We start from the raw sequence: 22,500 nt of genomic DNA on the forward strand, positions 1-22,500 counted from the left end.
CCCCCTCCCCCAAATTACTGTGACGAACCTGTTTCCCTAAACATTGACTCTGTACTGCTACCCCCCTGTATATAGCCTCGGTATTGTTATTTTATTGTGTTACTTTTTATTTAAAAAATCTATATTTTGTTTATTTAGTAAATATTTTCTTAACTCTATTTCTTAAAACTGCATCGTTGGTTAAGGGTTTTGTAAAAAAGCCATTTCACGGTGCAACTGGCATGGTTCCAGGCACATATGAAGCCATGCCCTCCATTGGCCTTGACCCAAAATGGCGTCCGTGTTCTGAGCCGGTATGTCCGCTGTTTCCTGCAGGAGGAGTACATCCGGGAGCAGATCAGCTGGCAAGAGCTTCCCTTCAGCGACAACCAGGCCGTCATCAACCTCATCGCCGCTAAGCCTCATGGGATACTGAGGATCCTGGATGACCAGTGCGGCTTCCCCCAGGTAGCCACGTCACTTCCTGTGTGTCACCTAGGTTGAACATAAACAAAGGTTAAGAAAATAGAATTCTAATATCCCAGAAGTCTTTGCTTAAATGAAGGAAGAATTGTAAATAACGGGGACCAACTACGCGAGTTAGAAACAGCCCTAGTCTCGTAACTCTGTGACTCCGGACTGTAACTTCCTGTTGTCCTGTCGACAAGGCGACAGACCACACCTTCCTCCAGAAGTGCAACTATCACCATGGGAACAGCGATCTGTATGCCCGGCCAAAGATGCCCCTCCCAGAGTTCACACTGAAACACTACGCTGGGAAAGTCACATACCAAGTAAACACACACACACACACACGCACACACACGCACACACACACACACACACACACACACACACACACACACACACACACACACACACACACACACACACACACACACACACACACACACACCTGAAGTAATAATACAATCCATTCTATCGTTCCCATGTTGATGTTCCCCTAACGTTATCTCCCCTCCCCCTGTTGATGTTCTCCTAACATTATCTATCCTCCCCATGTTGATGTTCTCCTAACATTATCTCCCCTCCCCTGTTGATGTTCTAACATTATCTATCCTCCCCCTGTTGATGTTCTCCTAACATTATCCCCCCTCCCCCTGTTGATGTTCTCCTAACATTATCCCCCCTCCCCCTGTTGATGTTCTCCTAACATTATCTCCCCTCCCCCTGTTGATGTTCTAACATGATCTATCCTCCCCATGTTGATGTCCTCCTAACATTTTCTTCCCTCCCCCTGTTGATGTTCTCCTAACATTATCTCCCCTCCCCCTGTTGATGTTCTCCTAACACTATCCCCCTCCCCCTGTTGATGTTCTCCTAACATTATCCCCCCTCCCCCTGTTGATGTTCTCCTAACATTATCCCCCTCCCCCTGTTGATGTTCTCCTAACATTATCTCCCCTCCCCCTGTTGATGTTCTCCTAACATTATCCCCCCTCCCCCTGTTGATGTTCTCCTAACATTATCCCCCTTCCCCCTGTTGATGTTCTCCTAACATTATCTCCCCTCCCCTGTTGATGTTCTCCTAACATTATCTCCCTCCCCCTGTTGATGTTCTCCTAACATTATCTCCCCTCCCCCTGTTGATGTTCTCCTAACATTATCCCCCCTCCCCCTGTTGATGTTCTCCTAACATTATCTCCCCTCCCCTGTTGATGTTCTAACATTATCTCCCCTCCCCTGTTGATGTTCTCCTAACATTATCTATCCTCCCCATGTTGATGTCCTCCTAACATTATCTATCCTCCCCATGTTGATGTTCTCCTAACATTATCCCCCTCCCCTGTTGATGTTCTAACATTATCTCCCCTCCCCTGTTGATGTTCTCCTACCATTATCTCCCCTCCCCCTGTTGATGTTCTCCTAACATTATCTATCCTCCCCATGTTGATGTCCTCCTAACATTTTCTTCCCTCCCCCTGTTGATGTTCTCCTAACATTATCTATCCTCCCCCTGTTGATGTCCTCCTAACATTATCCCCCTCCCCCGGTTGATGTTCTCCTAACATTATCCCCCCTCCCCCTGTTGATGTCCTCCTAACATTATCTCCCCTCCCCCTGTTGATGTTCTCCTAACATTATCTATCCTCCCCATGTTGATGTCCTCCTAACATTATCTATCCTCCCCCTGTTGATGTTCTCCTAACATTATCTCCCCTCCCCCTGTTGATGTTCTCCTAACATTATCTATCCTCCCCATGTTGATGTTCTCCTAACATTATCTCCCCTCCCCCTGTTGATGTCCTCCTAACATTATCTCCCATCCCCTGTTGATGTTCTCCTAACATTATCTCCCATCCCCTGTTGATGTTCTCCTAACATTATCTCCCCTCCCCCTGTTGATGTTCTCCTAACATTATCTATCCTCCCCATGTTGATGTCCTCCTAACATTATCTATCCTCCCCATGTTGATGTTCTCCTAACATTATCCCCCTCCCCCTGTTGGTGTCCTCCTAACATTATCCCCCCTCCCCCTGTTGATGTTCTCCTAACATTATCTATCCTCCCCATGTTGATGTCCTCCTAACATTATCTCCCCTCCCCCTGTTGATGTCCTCCTAACATTATCTATCCTCCCCCTGTTGATGTTCTCCTAACATTATCTATCCTCCCCATGTTGATGTTCTCCTAACATTATCTCCCCTCCCCCTGTTGATGTCCTCCTAACATTATCCCCCCTCCCCCTGTTGATGTTCTCCTAACATTATCTATCCTCCCCATGTTGATGTTCTCCTAACATTATCCACCCTCCCCCGGTTGGTGTCCTCCTAACATTATCCCCCCTCCCCCTGTTCTAGGTGCATAAGTTCCTCCATAAGAACTTTGACCTGGTGCGTCAGGACGTTCTGGAGCTGTTCAGTAGGAGTAAGAACCGCATGGTGTCCAACCTGTTCCTCCAACACAGTGAGGGTCTGGCGTCTCAGCAGCGTTCTGCCGCCAGGAGGGGCTCCACCGCCCGCCGCCTCGCCGGCAACACCGTCAGCGCCAAGTTCCAGAGTAGTCTACAGGACCTGGTGGAGAAGATGGAGAGGTCAGGGTTCTGGGGGTTCTGGCGTTATATACTGCCTAGCCACTCGGCACGGACAATTCAATGTCTATTCCACGTTGAAATGACGTGGAAACAACGTTCATTCAACCATTGTGTGCCCCCAATTGGTGCCATAGAATTTTGAAGACTAGATCCTGTCCAGCATTCTATGGTTCTAATTACAGTGTTCTGGGCTTCCGAGTTCTGGGGTTCTAGAGTTCTGAGTACAGCATTATAGGGTTCTACGTTCCTCATGCTAAGGTTAAAGGTTTTACATTCTAAGTGTGTCTCTACAGATGTAACCCGTACTTTGTACGTTGCATCAAGCCAAACCAGCACAAGGAGCCGGGCCAGTTTGAGACGGAGCTGGTGAAGACTCAACTACGTTACTCTGGTATCCTGGAGACCATACGCATCAGGAAGGAGGGATACCCAATCAGAATACCCTTCTACCAATTCCTCAACAGGTGGGTCACATGACAGGAAGTCACAGCCTTTAGTGGCATCACTCACTTCTTTGCTTTTGGCGGCCCAGTGTTGTCCATGAATCACTTCTTTAGTCTTCCAAGAGGTGCTACTTCCTCTGGTCTGAGACCAGTGTTGTCCATGAATCACTTCTTTAGTCTTCCAAGAGGTGTTACTTCCTCTGGTCTGAGATCAGTGTTGTCCATGAATCTCTCCTGTGGTCTCCTAGGAGGTGGTATGTCCCCTGGTCTGAGATCAGTGTTGTCCATGAATCTCTCCTGTGGTCTCCTAGGAGGTGGTATGTCCCCTGGTCTGAGATCAGTGTTGTCCATGAATCTCTCCTGTGGTCTCCTAGGAGGTGGTACTTCCTCTGGTCTGAGATCAGTGTTGTCCATGAATCTCTCCTGTGGTCTCCTAGGAGGTGGTACTTCCTCTGGTCTGAGATCAGTGTTGTCCATGAATCTCTCCTGTGGTCTCCTAGGAGGTGGTACTTCCTCTGGTCTGAGATCAGTGTTGTCCATGAATCTCTCCTGTGGTCTCCTAGGAGGTGGTACTTCCTCTGGTCTGAGATCAGTGTTGTCCATGAATCTCTCCTGTGGTCTCCTAGGAGGTGGTACTTCCTCTGGTCTGAGATCAGTGTTGTCCATGAATCTCTCCTGTGGTCTCCTAGGAGGTGGTATGTCCCCTGGTCTGTTGTACAGGATATCTTCAAGAGACTAGGAACGGTGCTGCTGTACTACATATAAAGTGTGTGTGTGTTCCTCAGGTACAAGGCGTTACTGTGTCTAAAGGAGGTACCTCCAGCAGACGGGGAGACCTGTGTTGAGATGATCCATAAACTCTGTCCTGTTAAACCTGGAACATACCAAGTAGGAGTTACCAAGGTGAGGAGGGGGGGGGGCTGTGTTGAGATGATCTGTCCTGTTAAACCTGGAACATACCAAGTAGCAGTTACCAAGGTGAGGAGGGGGGAGGGGCTGTGTTGAGATGATCTATCAACTCTGTTCTCTTCAACCTGGTACATACCAATTAGGAGTTACCAAGGTGAGGAGGGGGGGGGGGCTGTGTTGAGATGATCTGTCCTGTTAAACCTGGAACATACCAAGTAGCAGTTACCAAGGTGAGGAGGGGGGAGGGGCTGTGTTGAGATGATCTATCAACTCTGTTCTCTTCAACCTGGTACATACCAATTAGGATTTACCAAGGTGAGCTGCCAAAAGAGAAGAAGAGGACTGGCCCCCAGAGCCTGTTTCCTTTATAGGATTATTCCTGGTTCTTCCTAAGTTGTTCCTAGGATCCTCCTGGTTCTTCCTAAGTTCTTCCTATGTTCTTCTTGGTTTTTCCTAGATTCTTTCTGGTTCTTCCTGTTTTTTCCTAGGTTCTTCCTAGATTCTTCCTGTTTCTTCCTAGGTTCTTCCAAGGTTCTTCCTGGTTCTTCCTAGATTCTTCCTAGATTGTTCCTAGGTTCTTCCTAGGTTCTTCCTGTTTCTTCCTAGGTTCTTCCAAGGTTCTTCCTGGTTCTTCCTAGCTTCTTCCTGTTTCTTCCTGGTTCTTCCTAGCTTCTTCCTGTTTCTTCCTAGGTTCTTCCAATGAACTTCCTGGTTCTTCCTAGGTTCTTTCTGGTTCTTCCTAGACTCTTCCTGGTTTTCCTATGTTCTTCCTAGATTCTTCCTAGATTGTTCCTAGGTTCTTCCTACATTCTTCCTGGTTCTTCCTGGTTCTTCCTACATTCTTCCTAGGTTCTTCCTGGTTCTTCCTATCCACTGTGGCTCTGCATTGCTTGCTTTGTGGGGTTTTAGGTTGGGTAACTGTAAATGGCTAATGGAAAAAGGGGCTTCATAAGAAGCATTGCATTTGATTAATTTGAACATGAGTGGTTAGGGTATCGCAGGCTGGTATACATAGATTAAAAAAAATCACAATCCTCCAACCCCTATCCATGCGTGGAACGGATGTGGGTGTGGTCGACATAAAGGTGCTAATTTTAAAAAACAAAAGCTCTGACGAAGGCCGTGAGGCCGATACGCAAAGCTTATTAAGGATCAGTGTCAAGGTTTCCTTTTTCATTCATCTTTTTTTCATTCCTCTCGTTCAACTGTTGCCATGCACCTGCAGAGAAAAGTTTGCTTAGATATGCGAGTGCCTTTTGAATGTTGGTCTACAAAGATAAAAAATCACAAACGTTGGATGGACAATTATGGTCAATATAATTGTCGGTGTGTAGGGCTGTGGTGGTCATGACATTTTGTCAGCTGGTGATTGGTCATTGTCTAATAGATCCATGTCATACAGCCTACACCATCACACTGAATACATTGATTTTAGATCCAAAGAGACATGATATGAAGAAAATGTAGTCTATTTCAGAAGAACAGCGTCTTAGGCCCTGATCTGGCCCTCAAATCAAATCAAATGTATTTATAAAGCCCTTCTTACATCAGCTGATATCTCAAAGTGCTGTTCAGAAATCCAGCCTAAAACCTCAAACAGCAAGCAATGCAGGTGTAGAAGCACAGTGGCTAGAAAAACTCCCTAGAAAGGCCAAAACCTAGGAAGAAACCTAGAGAGGAACCAGGCTATGAGGGGTGGCCAGTCCTCTTCTGGCTGTGCCGGGTGGAGATGATAACAGAACATGGCCAAAATGTTCAAATGTTCATAGACAGCCAGCAGGGTCAAATGCTATGCCATATGGCTGTGGGCCAAAATAGTTCATTTAGCAGACAAGATTTGCTCAGAATTCCTAGGAATTATTTGATATTTTTGTTTTATAGTATGAAGATTAGAATTGAACATAGCTGAATTAAAATAGACAGGAAGTTTTCTCCAAACGATTTGAGGAAGTGCGAACATGTGCCTAACAAAGACTTATGTCCTCCTGTATACATACATACTTATTCAGACACATGTCCTCCTGTATTCAGACACATGTCCTCCCGTATTCAGACACATGTCCTCCTGTATTCAGACACATGTCCTCCTGTATTCAGACACATGTCCTCCTGTATTCAGACACATGTCCTCCTGTATACAGACACATGTCCTCCTGTATTCAGACACATGTCCTCCTGTATTCAGACATACGTATTCAGACAGATGTCCTCCTGTATTCAGACACAAGTCCTCCTGTATTCAGACACATGTCCTCCTGTATTCAGACACATGTCCTCCTGTATTCAGACACATGTCCTCCTGTATACAGACACAAGTCCTCCTGTATACAGACACATGTCCTCCTGTATTCAGACACATGTCCTCCTGTATTCAGACACATGTCCTCCTGTATTCAGACACATGTCCTCCTGTATTCAGACACATGTCCTCCTGTATACAGACACATGTCCTCCTGTATTCAGACACATGTCCTCCTGTATACAGACACATGTCCTCCTGTATACAGACACATGTCCTCCTGTATACAGACACATGTCCTCCTGTATTCAGACACATGTCCTCCTGTATTCAGACACATGTCCTCCTGTATTCAGACACATGTCCTCCTGTATTCAGACACATGTCCTCCTGTATTCAGACACATGTCCTCCTGTATTCAGACACATGTCCTCCTGTATTCAGACACATGTCCTCCTGTATACAGACACATGTCCTCCTGTATTCAGACACATGTCCTCCTGTATACAGACACATGTCCTCCTGTATACATACATACTTATTCAGACACATGTCCTCCTGTATACAGACATACTTATTCAGACACATGTCCTCCTGTATTCAGACACATGTCCTCCTGTATTCAGACACATGTCCTCCTGTATTCAGACACATGTCCTCCTGTATACAGACACATGTCCTCCTGTATTCAGACACATGTCCTCCTGTATACAGACACATGTCCTCCTGTATACATACATACGTATTCAGACACATGTCCTCCTGTATACAGACACATGTCCTCCTGTATTCAGACACATGTCCTCCTGTATTCAGACACATGTCCTCCTGTATACAGACACATGTCCTCCTGTATTCAGACACATGTCCTCCTGTATTCAGACACATGTCCTCCTGTATACAGACACATGTCCTCCTGTATACAGACACATGTCCTCCTGTATACAGACACATGTCCTCCTGTATTCAGACACATGTCCTCCTGTATTCAGACACATGTCCTCCTGTATTCAGACACATGTCCTCCTGTATTCAGACACATGTCCTCCTGTATACAGACACATGTCCTCCTGTATTCAGACACATGTCCTCCTGTATTCAGACACATGTCCTCCTGTATACAGACACATGTCCTCCTGTATTCAGACACATGTCCTCCTGTATTCAGACACATGTCCTCCTGTATTCAGACACATGTCCTCCAGTATTCAGACACATGTCCTCCTGTATTCAGACACATGTCCTCCTGTATACAGACACATGTCCTCCTGTATTCAGACACATGTCCTCCTGTATACAGACACATGTCCTCCTGTATACAGACACATGTCCTCCTGTATTCAGACACATGTCCTCCTGTATTCATACACATGTCCTCCAGTATACAGACACATGTCCTCCTGTATTCAGACACATGTCCTCCTGTATTCAGACACATGTCCTCCTGTATTCAGACACATGTCCTCCTGTATTCATACACATGTCCTCCAGTATACAGACACATGTCCTCCTGTATTCAGACACATGTCCTCCTGTATTCAGACACATGTCCTCCTGTATTCAGACACATGTCCTCCTGTATTCATACACATGTCCTCCAGTATACAGACACATGTCCTCCTGTATTCAGACACATGTCCTCCTGTATTCAGACACATGTCCTCCTGTATTCAGACACATGTCCTCCTGTATTCAGACACATGTCCTCCTGTATTCATACACATGTCCTCCAGTATACAGACACATGTCCTCCTGTATTCAGACACATGTCCTCCTGTATTCAGACACATGTCCTCCTGTATTCAGACACATGTCCTCCTGTATTCAGACACATGTCCTCCTGTATTCAGACACATGTCCTCCTGTATTCAGACACATGTCCTCCTGTATTCAGACACATGTCCTCCTGTATACAGACACATGTCCTCCTGTATACAGACACATGTCCTCCAGTATTCAGACACATGTCCTCCTGTATACAGACACATGTCCTCCTGTATACAGACACATGTCCTCCTGTATACAGACACATGTCCTCCTGTATTCAGACACATGTCCTCCTGTATACAGACACATGTCCTCCTGTATTCAGACACATGTCCTCCTGTATACAGACACATGTCCTCCTGTATACAGACACATGTCCTCCTGTATACAGACACATGTCCTCCTGTATACAGACACATGTCCTCCTGTATTCAGACACATGTCCTCCTGTATACAGACACATGTCCTCCTGTATACAGACACATGTCCTCCTGTATACAGACACATGTCCTCCAGTATACAGACACATGTCCTCCTGTATTCAGACACATGTCCTCCTGTATTCAGACACATGTCCTCCTGTATTCAGACACATGTCCTCCTGTATACAGACACAAGTCCTCCTGTATACAGACACATGTCCTCCTGTATTCAGACACATGTCCTCCTGTATTCAGACACATGTCCTCCTGTATTCAGACACATGTCCTCCTGTATACAGACACATGTCCTCCTGTATACAGACACAAGTCCTCCTGTATACAGACACATGTCCTCCTGTATTCAGACACATGTCCTCCTGTATTCAGACACATGTCCTCCTGTATTCAGACACATGTCCTCCTGTATACAGACACATGTCCTCCTGTATTCAGACACACGTCCTCCTGTATTCAGACACATGTCCTCCTGTATACAGACACATGTCCTCCTGTATTCAGACACATGTCCTCCTGTATTCAGACACATGTCCTCCTGTATTCGGACACATGTCCTTCTGTATACAGACACATGTCCTCCTGTATACAGACATACGTATTCAGACACATGTCCTCCTGTATACAGACATACGTATACAGACACATGTCCTCCTGTATACAGACATACGTATTCAGACACATGTCCTCCTGTATACAGACACATGTCCTCCTGTATACAGACACATGTCCTCCTGTATTCAGACACATGTCCTCCTGTATTCAGACACATGTCCTCCTGTATACAGACACATGTCCTCCTGTATTCAGACACATGTCCTCCTGTATACAGACACATGTCCTCCTGTATACAGACACATGTCCTCCTGTATTCAGACACATGTCCTCCTGTATTCAGACACATGTCCTCCAGTATTCAGACACATGTCCTCCTGTATTCAGACACATGTCCTCCTGTATACAGACACATGTCCTCCTGTATTCAGACACATGTCCTCCTGTATTCAGACACATGTCCTCCTGTATTCAGACACATGTCCTCCTGTATTCAGACACATGTCCTCCTGTATTCAGACACATGTCATCCTGTATTCAGACACATGTCCTCCTGTATACAGACACATGTCCTCCTGTATACAGACATACGTATTCAGACACATGTCCTCCTGTATACAGACATACGTATTCAGACACATGTCCTCCTGTATACAGACATACGTATTCAGACACATGTCCTCCTGTATACAGACATACGTATTCAGACACATGTCCTCCTGTATTCAGACACATGTCCTCCTGTATACAGACACATGTCCTCCTGTATACAGACATACGTATTCAGACACATGTCCTCCTGTATTCAGACACATGTCCTCCTGTATACAGACACATGTCCTCCTGTATACAGACACATGTCCTCCAGTATTCAGACACATGTCCTCCTGTATACAGACACATGTCCTCCTGTATACAGACACATGTCCTCCTGTATTCAGACACATGTCCTCCTGTATTCAGACACATGTCCTCCTGTATTCAGACACATGTCCTCCTGTATTCAGACACATGTCCTCCTGTATTCATACACATGTCCTCCAGTATACAGACACATGTCCTCCTGTATTCAGACACATGTCCTCCTGTATTCAGACACATGTCCTCCTGTATTCAGACACATGTCCTCCTGTATACAGACACATGTCCTCCTGTATTCAGACACATGTCCTCCTGTATTCAGACACATGTCCTCCTGTATTCAGACACATGTCCTCCTGTATACAGACACATGTCCTCCTGTATTCAGACACATGTCCTCCTGTATTCAGACACATGTCCTCCTGTATACAGACACATGTCCTCCTGTATTCAGACACATGTCCTCCTGTATTCAGACACATGTCCTCCTGTATACATACACATGTCCTCCTGTATACAGACACATGTCCTCCTGTATACAGACACATGTCCTCCTGTATTCAGACACATGTCCTCCTGTATACAGACACATGTCCTCCTGTATTCAGACATACGTATTCAGACACATGTCCTCCTGTATACAGACACATGTCCTCCTGTATACAGACACATGTCCTCCTGTATTCAGACACATGTCCTCCTGTATACAGACACATGTCCTCCTGTATACAGACACATGTCCTCCTGTATTCAGACACATGTCCTCCTGTATTCAGACACATGTCCTCCTGTATTCAGACACATGTCCTCCTGTATTCAGACATACGTATTCAGACACATGTCCTCCTGTATTCAGACACATGTCCTCCTGTATACAGACACATGTCCTCCTGTATTCAGACACATGTCCTCCTGTATTCAGACACATGTCCTCCTGTATTCAGACACATGTCCTCCTGTATACAGACACATGTCCTCCTGTATTCAGACACATGTCCTCCTGTATACAGACACATGTCCTCCTGTATTCAGACACATGTCCTCCTGTATTCAGACACATGTCCTCCTGTATACAGACACATGTCCTCCTGTATTCAGACACATGTCCTCCTGTATTCAGACACATGTCCTCCTGTATACAGACACATGTCCTCCTGTATTCAGACACATGTCCTCCTGTATTCAGACACATGTCCTCCTGTATACAGACACATGTCCTCCTGTATTCAGACACATGTCCTCCTGTATTCAGACACATGTCCTCCTGTATTCAGACACATGTCCTCCTGTATTCAGACACATGTCCTCCTGTATTCAGACACATGTCCTCCTGTATACAGACACATGTCCTCCTGTATTCAGACACATGTCCTCCTGTATACAGACACATGTCCTCCTGTATTCAGACACATGTCCTCCTGTATTCAGACACATGTCCTCCTGTATACAGACACATGTCCTCCTGTATACAGACACATGTCCTCCTGTATACAGATACATGTCCTCCTGTATACAGACACATGTCCTCCTGTATACAGACACATGTCCTCCTGTATACAGACACATGTCCTCCTGTATACAGACACATGTCCTCCTGTATACAGTGCATTCGGAAAGTATTCAGACCCCTTCACTTTTTCCCCATTTTGTTACATTACAGCCTTATACAGTTTATTTTATTTTAAATCCTGATCAATCTATACACAATATCTCATATTGACAAAGTAATGTTTTTTGCAAATGTATTATTTTTTAAAGGATTCAGACACTTTAGTCAGTACTTTGTTGAAGCACCTTTGACAGGGAGTACAGCCTCGAGTCTTCTTGGGTATGACGCTGCAAGCTTGGCACACCTGTATTTGTGGTTTCTCGAGTGACGCAGCGCTCTAAGGCACTGCATCTCAGCGCTAGACTCGTCACTACAGACACCATGGTTTGATTCCAGCTGCACCACAACCGGCCTTGATGGAGAGTCCCATAGGGCAGCTCACAATTGTCCCAGCGTCGTCCAGGTTTGACTGCTGTAGTCATTGTAAATAAGAATTTGTTCTTAACTGACTTGCGAAGTTGGAGAGGTAGGGTAATCTAGTGATCCCCATGTGTAGATGTTACTGAAGGAGAAGCTCTAGGAGAGGAAGGGTGATCTAGTGTCCCCATGTGTAGATGTTCCTGAAGGAGGAGCTCTAGGAGAGGAAGGGTGATCTAGTGTCCCCATGTGTAGATGTTCCTGAAGGAGGAGCTGTAGGAGAGGAAGGGTGATCTAGTGATCCCCATGTGTAGATGTTCCTGAAGGAGGAGCTGTAGGAGAGGAAGGGTGATCTAGAGTCCACATGTGTAGATGTTCCTGAAGGAGGAGCTGTAGGAGAGGAAGGGTGATCTAGTGTCCCCATGTGTAGATGTTCCTGAAGGAGGAGCTGTAGGAGAGGAAGGGTGATCTAGTATCCCCATGTGTAGATGTTCCTGAAGGAGGAGCTGTACCAGCTGTAGGAGAGGAAGGGTGATCTAGTGTCCCCATGTGTAGATGTTCCTGAAGGAGGAGCTGTTGGAGAGGAAGGGTGATCTAGTGTCCCCATGTGTAGATGTTCCTGAAGGAGGAGCTGTACCAGCTGTAGGAGAGGAAGGGTGATCTAGTGTCCCCATGTGTAGATGTTCCTGAAGGAGGAGCTGTACCAGCTGTAGGAGAGGAAGGGTGATCTAGAGTCCCCATGTGTAGATGTTCCTGAAGGAGGAGCTGTTGGAGAGGAAGGGTGATCTAGTGTCCCCATGTGTAGATGTTCCTGAAGGAGGAGCTGTAGGAGAGGAAGGGTGATCTAGTGATCCCCATGTGTAGATGTTCCTGAAGGAGGAGCTGTTGGAGAGGAAGGGTGATCTAGTGTCCCCATGTGTAGATGTTCCTGAAGGAGGAGCTGTTGGAGAGGAAGGGTGATCTAGTGTCCCCATGTGTAGATGTTCCTGAAGGAGGAGCTGTAGGAGAGGAAGGGTGATCTAGTGTCCCCATGTGTAGATGTTCCTGAAGGAGGAGCTGTAGGAGAGGAAGGGTGATCTAGAGTCCCCATGTGTAGATGTTCCTGAAGGAGGAGCTCTAGGAGAGGAAGGGTGATCTAGTGTCCCCATGTGTAGATGTTCCTGAAGGAGGAGCTGTAGGAGAGGAAGGGTAATCTACTGATCCCCATGTGTAGATGTTCCTGAAGGAGGAGCTGTAGGAGAGGAAGGGTAATCTAGTGTCCCCATGTGTAGATGTTTCTGAAGGAGGAGCTGTTGGAGAGGAAGGGTGATCTAGTGTCCCTATGTGTAGATGTTTCTGAAGGAGGAGCTGTACCAGCTCTAGGAGAGGAAGGGTGATCTAGTGTCCCCATGTGTAGATGTTCCTGAAGGAGGAGCTGTAGGAGAGGAAGGGTAATCTACTGATCCCCATGTTTAGATTATCCTGAAGGAGAAGCTGTTGGAGAGGAAGGGTGATCTAGAGTCCCCATGTGTAGATGTTTCTGAAGGAGGAGCTGTTGGAGAGGAAGGGTGATCTAGAGTCCCTATGTGTAGATGTTTCTGAAGGAGGAGCTGTACCAGCTGTAGGAGAGGAAGGGTGATCTAGTGTCCCCATGTGTAGATGTTCCTGAAGGAGGAGCTGTTGGAGAGGAAGGGTGATCTAGAGTCCCTATGTGTAGATGTTCCTGAAGGAGGAGCTGTTGGAGAGGAAGGGTGATCTAGAGTCCCTATGTGTAGATGTTCCTGAAGGAGGAGCTGTACCAACTGTAGGAGAGGAAGGGTGATCTAGTGATACCCATGTGTAGATGTTCCTGAAGGAGGAGCTGTATGAGAGGAAGGGTGTTCTAGAGTCCCCATGTGTAGATGTTCCTGAAGGAGGAGCTGTAGGAGAGGAAGGGTGATCTTGTGTCCCCATTTGTAGATGTTCCTGAAGGAGGAGCTGTAGGAGAGGAAGGGTGATCTAGAGTCTCCATGTGTAGATGTTCCTGAAGGAGGAGCTGTAGGAGAGGAAGGGTGATCTAGTGTCCCCATGTGTAGATGTTCCTGAAGGAGGAGCTCTAGGAGAGGAAGGGTGATCTAGTGATCCCCATGTGTAGATGTTCCTGAAGGAGGAGCTGTAGGAGAGGAAGGGTGATCTTGTGTCCCCATGTGTAGATGTTCCTGAAGGAAGAGCTCTAGGAGAGGAAGGGTGATCTAGTGATCCCCATGTGTAGATGTTCCTGAAGGAGGAGCTTTAGGAGAGGAAGGGTGATCTAGTGTTCCCATGTGTAGATATTCCTGAAGGAGGAGCTGTACCAGCTCTAGGAGAGGAAGGGTGATCTAGTGTCCCCATGTGTAGATGTTCCTGAAGGAGGAGCTGTAGGAGAGGAAGGGTGATCTAGTGTCCCCATGTGTAGATGTTCCTGAAGGATGAGCTCTAGGAGAGGAAGGGTGATCTAGTGTCCCCATGTGTAGATGTTCCTGAAGGAGGAGCTGTAGCAGAGGAAGGGTGATCTAGTGTCCCCATGTGTAGATGTTCCTGAAGGAGGAGCTGTAGGAGAGGAAGGGTGATCTAGTGTCCCCATGTGTAGATGTTCCTGAAGGATGAGCTCTAGGAGAGGAAGGGTGATCTAGTGTCCCCATGTGTAGATGTTCCTGAAGGAGGAGCTGTAGCAGAGGAAGGGTGATCTAGTGTCCCCATGTGTAGATGTTCCTGAAGGAGGAGCTGTACCAGCTCTAGGAGAGGAAGGGTGATCTAGTGTCCCCATGTGTAGATGTTCCTGAAGGAGGAGCTGTACCAGCTGTAGGAGAGGAAGGGTGATCTAGTGTCCCCATGTGTAGATGTTCCTGAAGGAGAAGCTGTAGGAGAGGAAGGGTGATCTACTGTCCCCATGTGTAGATGTTCCTGAAGGAGGAGCTCTAGGAGAGGTAGGGTAATCTAGTGATCCCCATGTGTAGATGTTCCTGAAGAAGGAGCTCTAGGAGAGGAAGGGTGATCTAGTGTCCCCATGTGTAGATGTTCCTGAAGGAGGAGCTATAGGAGAGGAAGGGTGATCTAGTGTCCCCATGTGTAGATGTTCCTGAAGGAGGAGCTGTAGGAGAGGAAGGGTGATCTAGTGTCCCCATGTGTAGATGTTCCTGAAGGATGAGCTCTAGGAGAGGAAGGGTGATCTAGTGATCCCCATGTGTAGATGTTCCTGAAGGATGAGCTCTAGGAGAGGAAGGGTGATCTAGAGTCCCCATGTGTAGATGTTCCTGAAGGAGGAGCTCTAGGAGAGGAAGGGTGATCTAGTGTCCCCATGTGTAGATGTTCCTGAAGGAGGAGCTGTAGGAGAGGAAGGGTGATCTAGTGTCCCCATGTGTAGATGTTCCTGAAGGAGGAGCTGTACCAACTGATGGAGTGGAAGCGTGATCTGGTGTTCCACGTGTCTGCCGTGACCCTGCAGCGTTACACACGGCTGTACTTCATCAGGAAGAGACGGAACAAGTTCCGAAACACCATGATTCAACTACAGACCTTCTGTAGAGGACACCTGGCAAGGTAACACACACACACACACACACACACACACACACACACACACACACACACACACACACACACACACACACACACACTTTGTTCCTTCTGTAAAGTTCTTATGGTTTTGTCCAATCAAACCCTGTCTCTCTGTAAAGTTCTTATGGTTTTGTCCAATCAAACCCTCTCTCTCTGTAAACAGCCAATCAAAGCATGTCTTTCTGTAAACAGTTTATCGGAGCTTGTCTCTCTCTAAATAGCCAGTCAGACCCTGTCTCTCTGTAAACAGGAAGAGGTTTGCTCTGAAGAGGAAGTACCTCATCAAGTTCCGTTCCATCGTGTTGCTCTACATCAACCGTCGAAGCTATATGAAGGTAACACACACACACACACACACACACACACAGACACCGCACACACACACCACACACACACACTTCACAACTACACACAGTAACACACAGTAAGTAACAGGAGAGGGGAGAGCCTGTGTGAGTGGATAGGATGACTCTGTTCTCACACACACACACACACACACACCAGGGTCCGAAACAGAAGGGATGGAAGGATTGAGTGATGAGTGTTTAATGTTTGGATTCCTTTCAGGCGGAGATCGAGCCAATCAGGAGAGCCGAGGAGGAGTTTAGGAGGATAGAGGAGGTAAAGACCTTGTCCCTTTCCTTCTGACTCCACCTCTGATTGGTTAATTAGTATTACCACGTGTCCCGGAATGTACGTGACAGTCCCGCACTTTGACCCTTTGACCACATGTCCCGGGTTTCATCAACAAATTTAAACATCAGTAAACTGTGGGGAAAAAGGTGGATTTGTATTTCAGTCAGACATTCTAACCAGTCTCTTTCAATCACCTTGCGCTTATGAAAATATATTCTGTGTATCAGGGATGGGCAGCTTCTTGGGGGGGGAGGGTTATTTCTGCTAACTCTGTCAGGGTAACTTACTGTTGAGAGTTGGAAAAATAAAATACAGGAATACTAGAATACTAGAATAATAAAATACTAGAATAACCGAATACTAGAATAATGGAATAATGGAATCATAGCACACTATAATATTAGAACATTATAATACCAGAATAATATAATATTATAATATTATAATACCAGAATAATATAATAATAAGGTTGCAAGTTCAAACCCACGAGCTGACAAGGTAGAAATCTGTCGTTCTGCCCCTGAACAGGCAGTTAACCCACTGTTCCTAGGCCGTCATTGAAAATAAGAATTTGTTCTTAACTGACTTAACTGACTTGTCTAGTTAAATAAAGGTTAACAATAGTACATATTAGAATAATAGAATACTAGAATAATAGAATACTAGAATAATAGAATACTAGAATATTAGAATACAATAATGATGGATTATTATAATACTAGAATAATAGAATACTAGAATTTTTTAATACAATAATAAAGGAATATTAGAATATTATAATAATGGAATACTATATTTTTATAATACTAGAATAATAGAATATTATAATAATGGCAAACCAGAATATTAAAATATTATAATATTATAATATTTGAATAACAGAATACTAGAATATTAGAATACTAGAATACTAGAATATTAGAGTATTATAACACTAGAATACTAGAATATTATAATACTAGAATATTAGAATACTGGATTATTAGAATACTAGAATATTATAATATTGTGATAATGGAATACTAGAATATTATAATACAAGAAGACTAGAATACTAGAATATACTAGAATTCTATAATAATAGAATACAAGAATACCAGACTACTAGACTACTAAAAATACTAAGAATACTAGAATAATAGAATACTATAATTGTCACGCCTTGGTCTTAGTATTTTGTGTTTTCGTTAATTAGTTGGTCAGGCCAGGGTGTGACATGGGTTTATGTTATTGTATTTCGTGTTGGGGTTTTTTAGTTATTGGGATTGCGGCTGAGTAGGGGTGTTGCATAGGTTTGGCTGCCTATACTAGGCGGTTCTCAATCAGAGTCAGGTGATTCTCGTTGTCTCTGATTGGGAACCGAATACTTTAATAATGGGTTTCACTATTTGTATGGTGTGGGTGATTGTTCCTGTCTCTGTGTAGTTTCACCAGATAGGCTGTATTTGGGTTTCACGTTCCGTTTTGTTGTTTTTGTATTTGTCTCAGTATTTTTATGTAATCGGGATTTTGTTTCATTAAAAACATGAGTAACCATACGCTGTTTGGCTCCGACTTTCTTGCTCAAACGAAGAACGTCAATGATACTATAATATCACAATAATGGAATACTGGGCAATTAGAATACTAGAATACTGGATTATTATAATACAATAATAATAGAATACCAGAACACTAGAATATTATAATAATGGATTACTGACATAATAGAATATTCTAGTACCTGAATACTAGAATATTATAAAAATGGAAAACTAGAATATTAGAATACTAGAACATTACAATACTAGAATATTAGAATACTACAATATTAGAATATTAGAATACTAGAATGTTATAATATTAGAAAAATGGAATACTAGAATATTATAATATTATAATAATGGAATAATATAATATTAGAAAAATATAATACTATAATACTGGAATAATATAATACTAGAATACTATAATAATATAATACTATAATAATGGATTTTATAATAATGGAATACTGGAATACTATAAAAATAAAATACTAGAATACTATAATATTATAATGGTGGAATACTAGAATATTAGAATACTAGAATATTAGAATACAAGAATATTAGAATATTAGACAAATGGAATACAAGAATATTATACTATTATAATAATGGAATTCTATAATAATATAATACTAGAATGATAGAGTACTATAATAATGGAATAATATAATACTATAATAACAGAATAATAGAATACTACACTACTAGAATCTTATAATAATGGAATACTAGAATATTATAAAATTATACCAATAGAATATTATAATAATGGAATACTAGAATTTTAGAATACTAGAATATTAGAATACAAGAATATTAGAATACTAGAATAATAGAATACTGTAATACTAGAATATTAGAATACTAGAAATCTAACAATACTAGAATCCTAGAATAGTAGAATAATATAATATTATAATACTGGAATATTATAATAATAGAATATTGGAATTATAAAATACTAGAACACTAGAATATTAGAATACTGGAATACTAGAATATTAGAATATTAGAATACTGGAATACTAGAATATTAGAATAGTAGAATATTAGAATACTAGAATTCTAGAATATTAGAATATTAGAAAACTATAGTACTAGAATACAAGAATATTAGAATACTACAATATTAGAATACTGGAATGCTAGAATATTAGAATACCAGAATAATAGAATACTAGAATACTAGAATACTAAAAATACTAAGAATTCTAGGATGCTCGGATAATAGAATACTAGAATATTAGAATTCTAGAATACCAGAATAATAGAATACTATTGTCCCTCATTTGAGTGTTTTCACCCTAGCTTTGATCTGAACCCTTGACTGACCCCTGACCTCTAACCTATAAACCCTCTGTGTAGGAGCGGGCCAACAGAGAAGTTGTGAACGTTACAACTCTGCCCATCCCTGCTGAGTTGGGGTTTCTGCTGCAGGCTACCGCAGGTAGGCTATTACCCTGAATAGCACACTATCTCTGGTCCAGCTCCTCACATCTCTCTGTCTAGCTCTGGTCCAGTTCCTCACATCTCTCTGTGTGTCTAGGTGGCAGGGAGCTCCACTCTGAGTGTCTATCTCTGGTCCAACTCCTCACATCTCTCTGTGTGTCTAGGTGGAAGGGAGCTCCACTCTGAGTGGATATCTCTGGTCCAACTCCTCACATCTCTCTGTGTGTCTAGGTGGCAGGGAGCTCCACTCTGAGTGTCTATCTCTGGTCCAACTCCTCACATCTCTCTGTGTGTCTAGGTGGAAGGGAGCTCCACTCTGAGTGGATATCTCTGGTCCAGCTCCTCCCATCTCTCTGTCTAGCTCTGGTGCTCCTCACATCTCTCTGTGTGTCTAGGTGGCAGGGAGCTCCACTCTGAGTGTCTGTCTCTGGTCCAGCTCCTCACTTCTCTCTGTCTAGCTTTGGTCCAGCTCCTCACATCTCTCTGTGTGTCTAGGTGGCAGGGAGCTCCACTCTGAGTGGCTATCTCTGGTCCAGCTCCTCACATCTCTCTGCTGAGCTCTGGTCCAGCTCCTCACATCTCTCTGTGTATCTAGGTGGCAGGGAGCTCCACTCTGAGTGGCTATCTCTGGTCCAGCTCCTCACATCTCTCTGCTGAGCTCTGGTCCAGCTCCTCCCATCTCTCTGTGTGTCTAGGTGGCAGGGAGCTCCACGCTGAGTGCCTAGCTCTGGTCCAGCTCCTCACATCTCTCTGTGTGTCTAGGTGGCAGGGAGCTCCACTCTGAGTATCTAGCTCTGGTCCAGATCCTCACATCTCTCTGTGTGTCTAGGTGGCAGAGAGCTCCACTCTGAGTGTCTATCTCTGGTCCAATTCCTCACATCTCTCTGTGTGTCTAGGTGGCAGGGAGCTCCACTCTGAGTGTCTATCTCTGGTCCAGCTCTTCCCATCTCTCTGTCTAGCTCTGGTGCTCCTCACATCTCTCTGTGTGTCTAGGTGGCAGGGAGCTCCACTCTGAGTGTCTGTCTCTGGTCCAGCTCCTCACATCTCTCTGTGTGTCTAGGTGGCAGGGAGCTCCACTCTGAGTGTCTAGCTCTGGTCCAGATCCTCACATCTCTCTGTGTGTCTACGTGGCAGGGAGCTCCACTCTGAGTGCCTAGCTCTGGTCCAGCTCCTCACATCTCTCTTTGTGTCCAGGTGGCAGGGAGCTCCACTCTGAGTGCCTAGCTCTGGTCCAGCTCCTCCCATCTCTCTGTCTATCTCTGGTCCAGCTCCTCACATCTCTCTGTGTGTCCAGGTGGCAGGGAGCTCCACTCTGAGTGCCTAGCTCTGGTCCAGCTCCTCACATCTCTCTGTGTGTCTAGGTGGCAGGGAGCTCCACTCTGAGTGCCTAGCTCTGGTCCAGCTCCTCACATCTCTCTTTGTGTCCAGGTGGCAGGGAGCTCCACTCTGAGTGCCTAGCTCTGGTCCAGCTCCTCACATCTCTCTGTGTGTCTAGGTGGCAGGGAGCTCCACTCTGAGTGCCTAGCTCTGGTCCAGCTCCTCACATCTCTCTGTGTGTCCAGGTGGCAGGGAGCTCCACTCTGAGTGCCTAGCTCTGGTCCAGCTCCTCCCATCTCTCTATCTATCTCTGGTCCAGCTCCTCACTTCTCTCTGTGTGTCCAGGTGGCAGGGAGCTCCACTCTGAGTGCCTAGCTCTGGTCCAGCTCCTCACATCTCTCTGTGTGTCCAGGTGGCAGGGAGCTCCACTCTGAGTGCCTAGCTCTGGTCCAGGCCCCTAAGGTCCAGGTGGATCCTCAGCTGACTCTGCCGTTGAACATCAACAACTACCTCATCACTCACTACATAAGGACCATCTTCAGGGTGAGAACACACCGTTATTAATACGTGTGTTTATGTTGAGCTCAGTGTTCAGTTGGTGAATCCGTGTTGATGTGTGTTTGATGTTGAGCTCAGTGTTCAGTTGGTGAATCCGTGTTGATGTGTGTTTGATGTTGAGCTCAGTGTTCAGTTGGTGAATCCGTGTTGATGTGTGTTTGATGTTGAGCTCAGTGTTCAGTTGGTGAATCCGTGTTGATGTGTTTAGGAAGCCTTATTTGGGATGTTGTTTGCTCCGTTGGAGCGCTCTCTGACCCGGGTGGACGAGGAACTGAATCAGCCAGCGGTGGACGTCTTTATGCTGGTACACTACGCTCTAGAACGCTCTGTAGAACCCACCTTTAGAACCCTCTCTATGGTACACTACGCTCTAGAACGCTCTGTAGAACCCACCTTTAGAACCCTCTCTATGGTACACTACAATCTAGAACCCTCTGTAGAACCCACATTTAGAACCCTCTCCATGGAACACTATGATCTAGAACCCTCTGCAGAACCCACCTTTAGAACTGTCTCTATGGAACACTACAATCTAGAACCCTCTATAGAACCCACCTTTAGAACACTCTATATGGAACACTATGATCTAGAACCCTCTGCAGAACCCACCTTTAGAACTGTCTCTATGGAACACTACGATCTAGAACCCTCTGTAGAACCCACCTTTAGAAGCCACATTTAAAACTCACCTTTAGAACCCTCTCTATGGTACACTATACTCTAGAACCCTCTGTAGAACCCACCTTTAGAACCCTCTCCATTGTACACTACGTTCTATAACAGTGGTTCCCAACCTTTTTCAGTTACTGTACCACCAACTGAAGTTTGCTCTGCCCTGAGTAACCCTGAAGTACCCACTGCATTTTACCAGTAGGCCAGAGTCTTCTCATGGAACCATACTGTATGTAACATGGTGTGTTCTCTGTACTCTGTTCTAGATTCTGAGGTTCATGGGGGACCCCGACCTGAACGGAGCTCAGGAGAACCTGTTTGGGAACTACATCATCCAGAAAGGACTGGCCAATCAGAGCCTCCGAGATGAGATCCTGGCACAGGTAGCCAATCAAGTGTGGCGAAACGTCAACCCTCAGAACTCAGAACGCGGTTGGCTCCTCCTCTCCGCCTGTCTCTCCTCCTTCCCTCCCTCGCAGCGGCTGGAAAAATACCTGCTAAAGTAAGAAACACACACACGCACCATACACACAGACACACACACACACACGCACGCACGCAAACACACACA

The 22,500-nt window shown here is 45.0% G+C and overlaps 1 pseudogene; it reads left to right on the forward strand.

Moving 5' to 3' along the window:
- The window catches only part of LOC135537285 (unconventional myosin-XV-like), a 140,287-nt pseudogene that overhangs the window by 5,539 nt on the left and 112,248 nt on the right, over nt 1-22,500 (forward strand).

This window comes from Oncorhynchus masou, unplaced genomic scaffold, assembly GCF_036934945.1.
Source record: "Oncorhynchus masou masou isolate Uvic2021 unplaced genomic scaffold, UVic_Omas_1.1 unplaced_scaffold_744, whole genome shotgun sequence".
Taxonomy (NCBI): domain Eukaryota; kingdom Metazoa; phylum Chordata; class Actinopteri; order Salmoniformes; family Salmonidae; genus Oncorhynchus; species Oncorhynchus masou.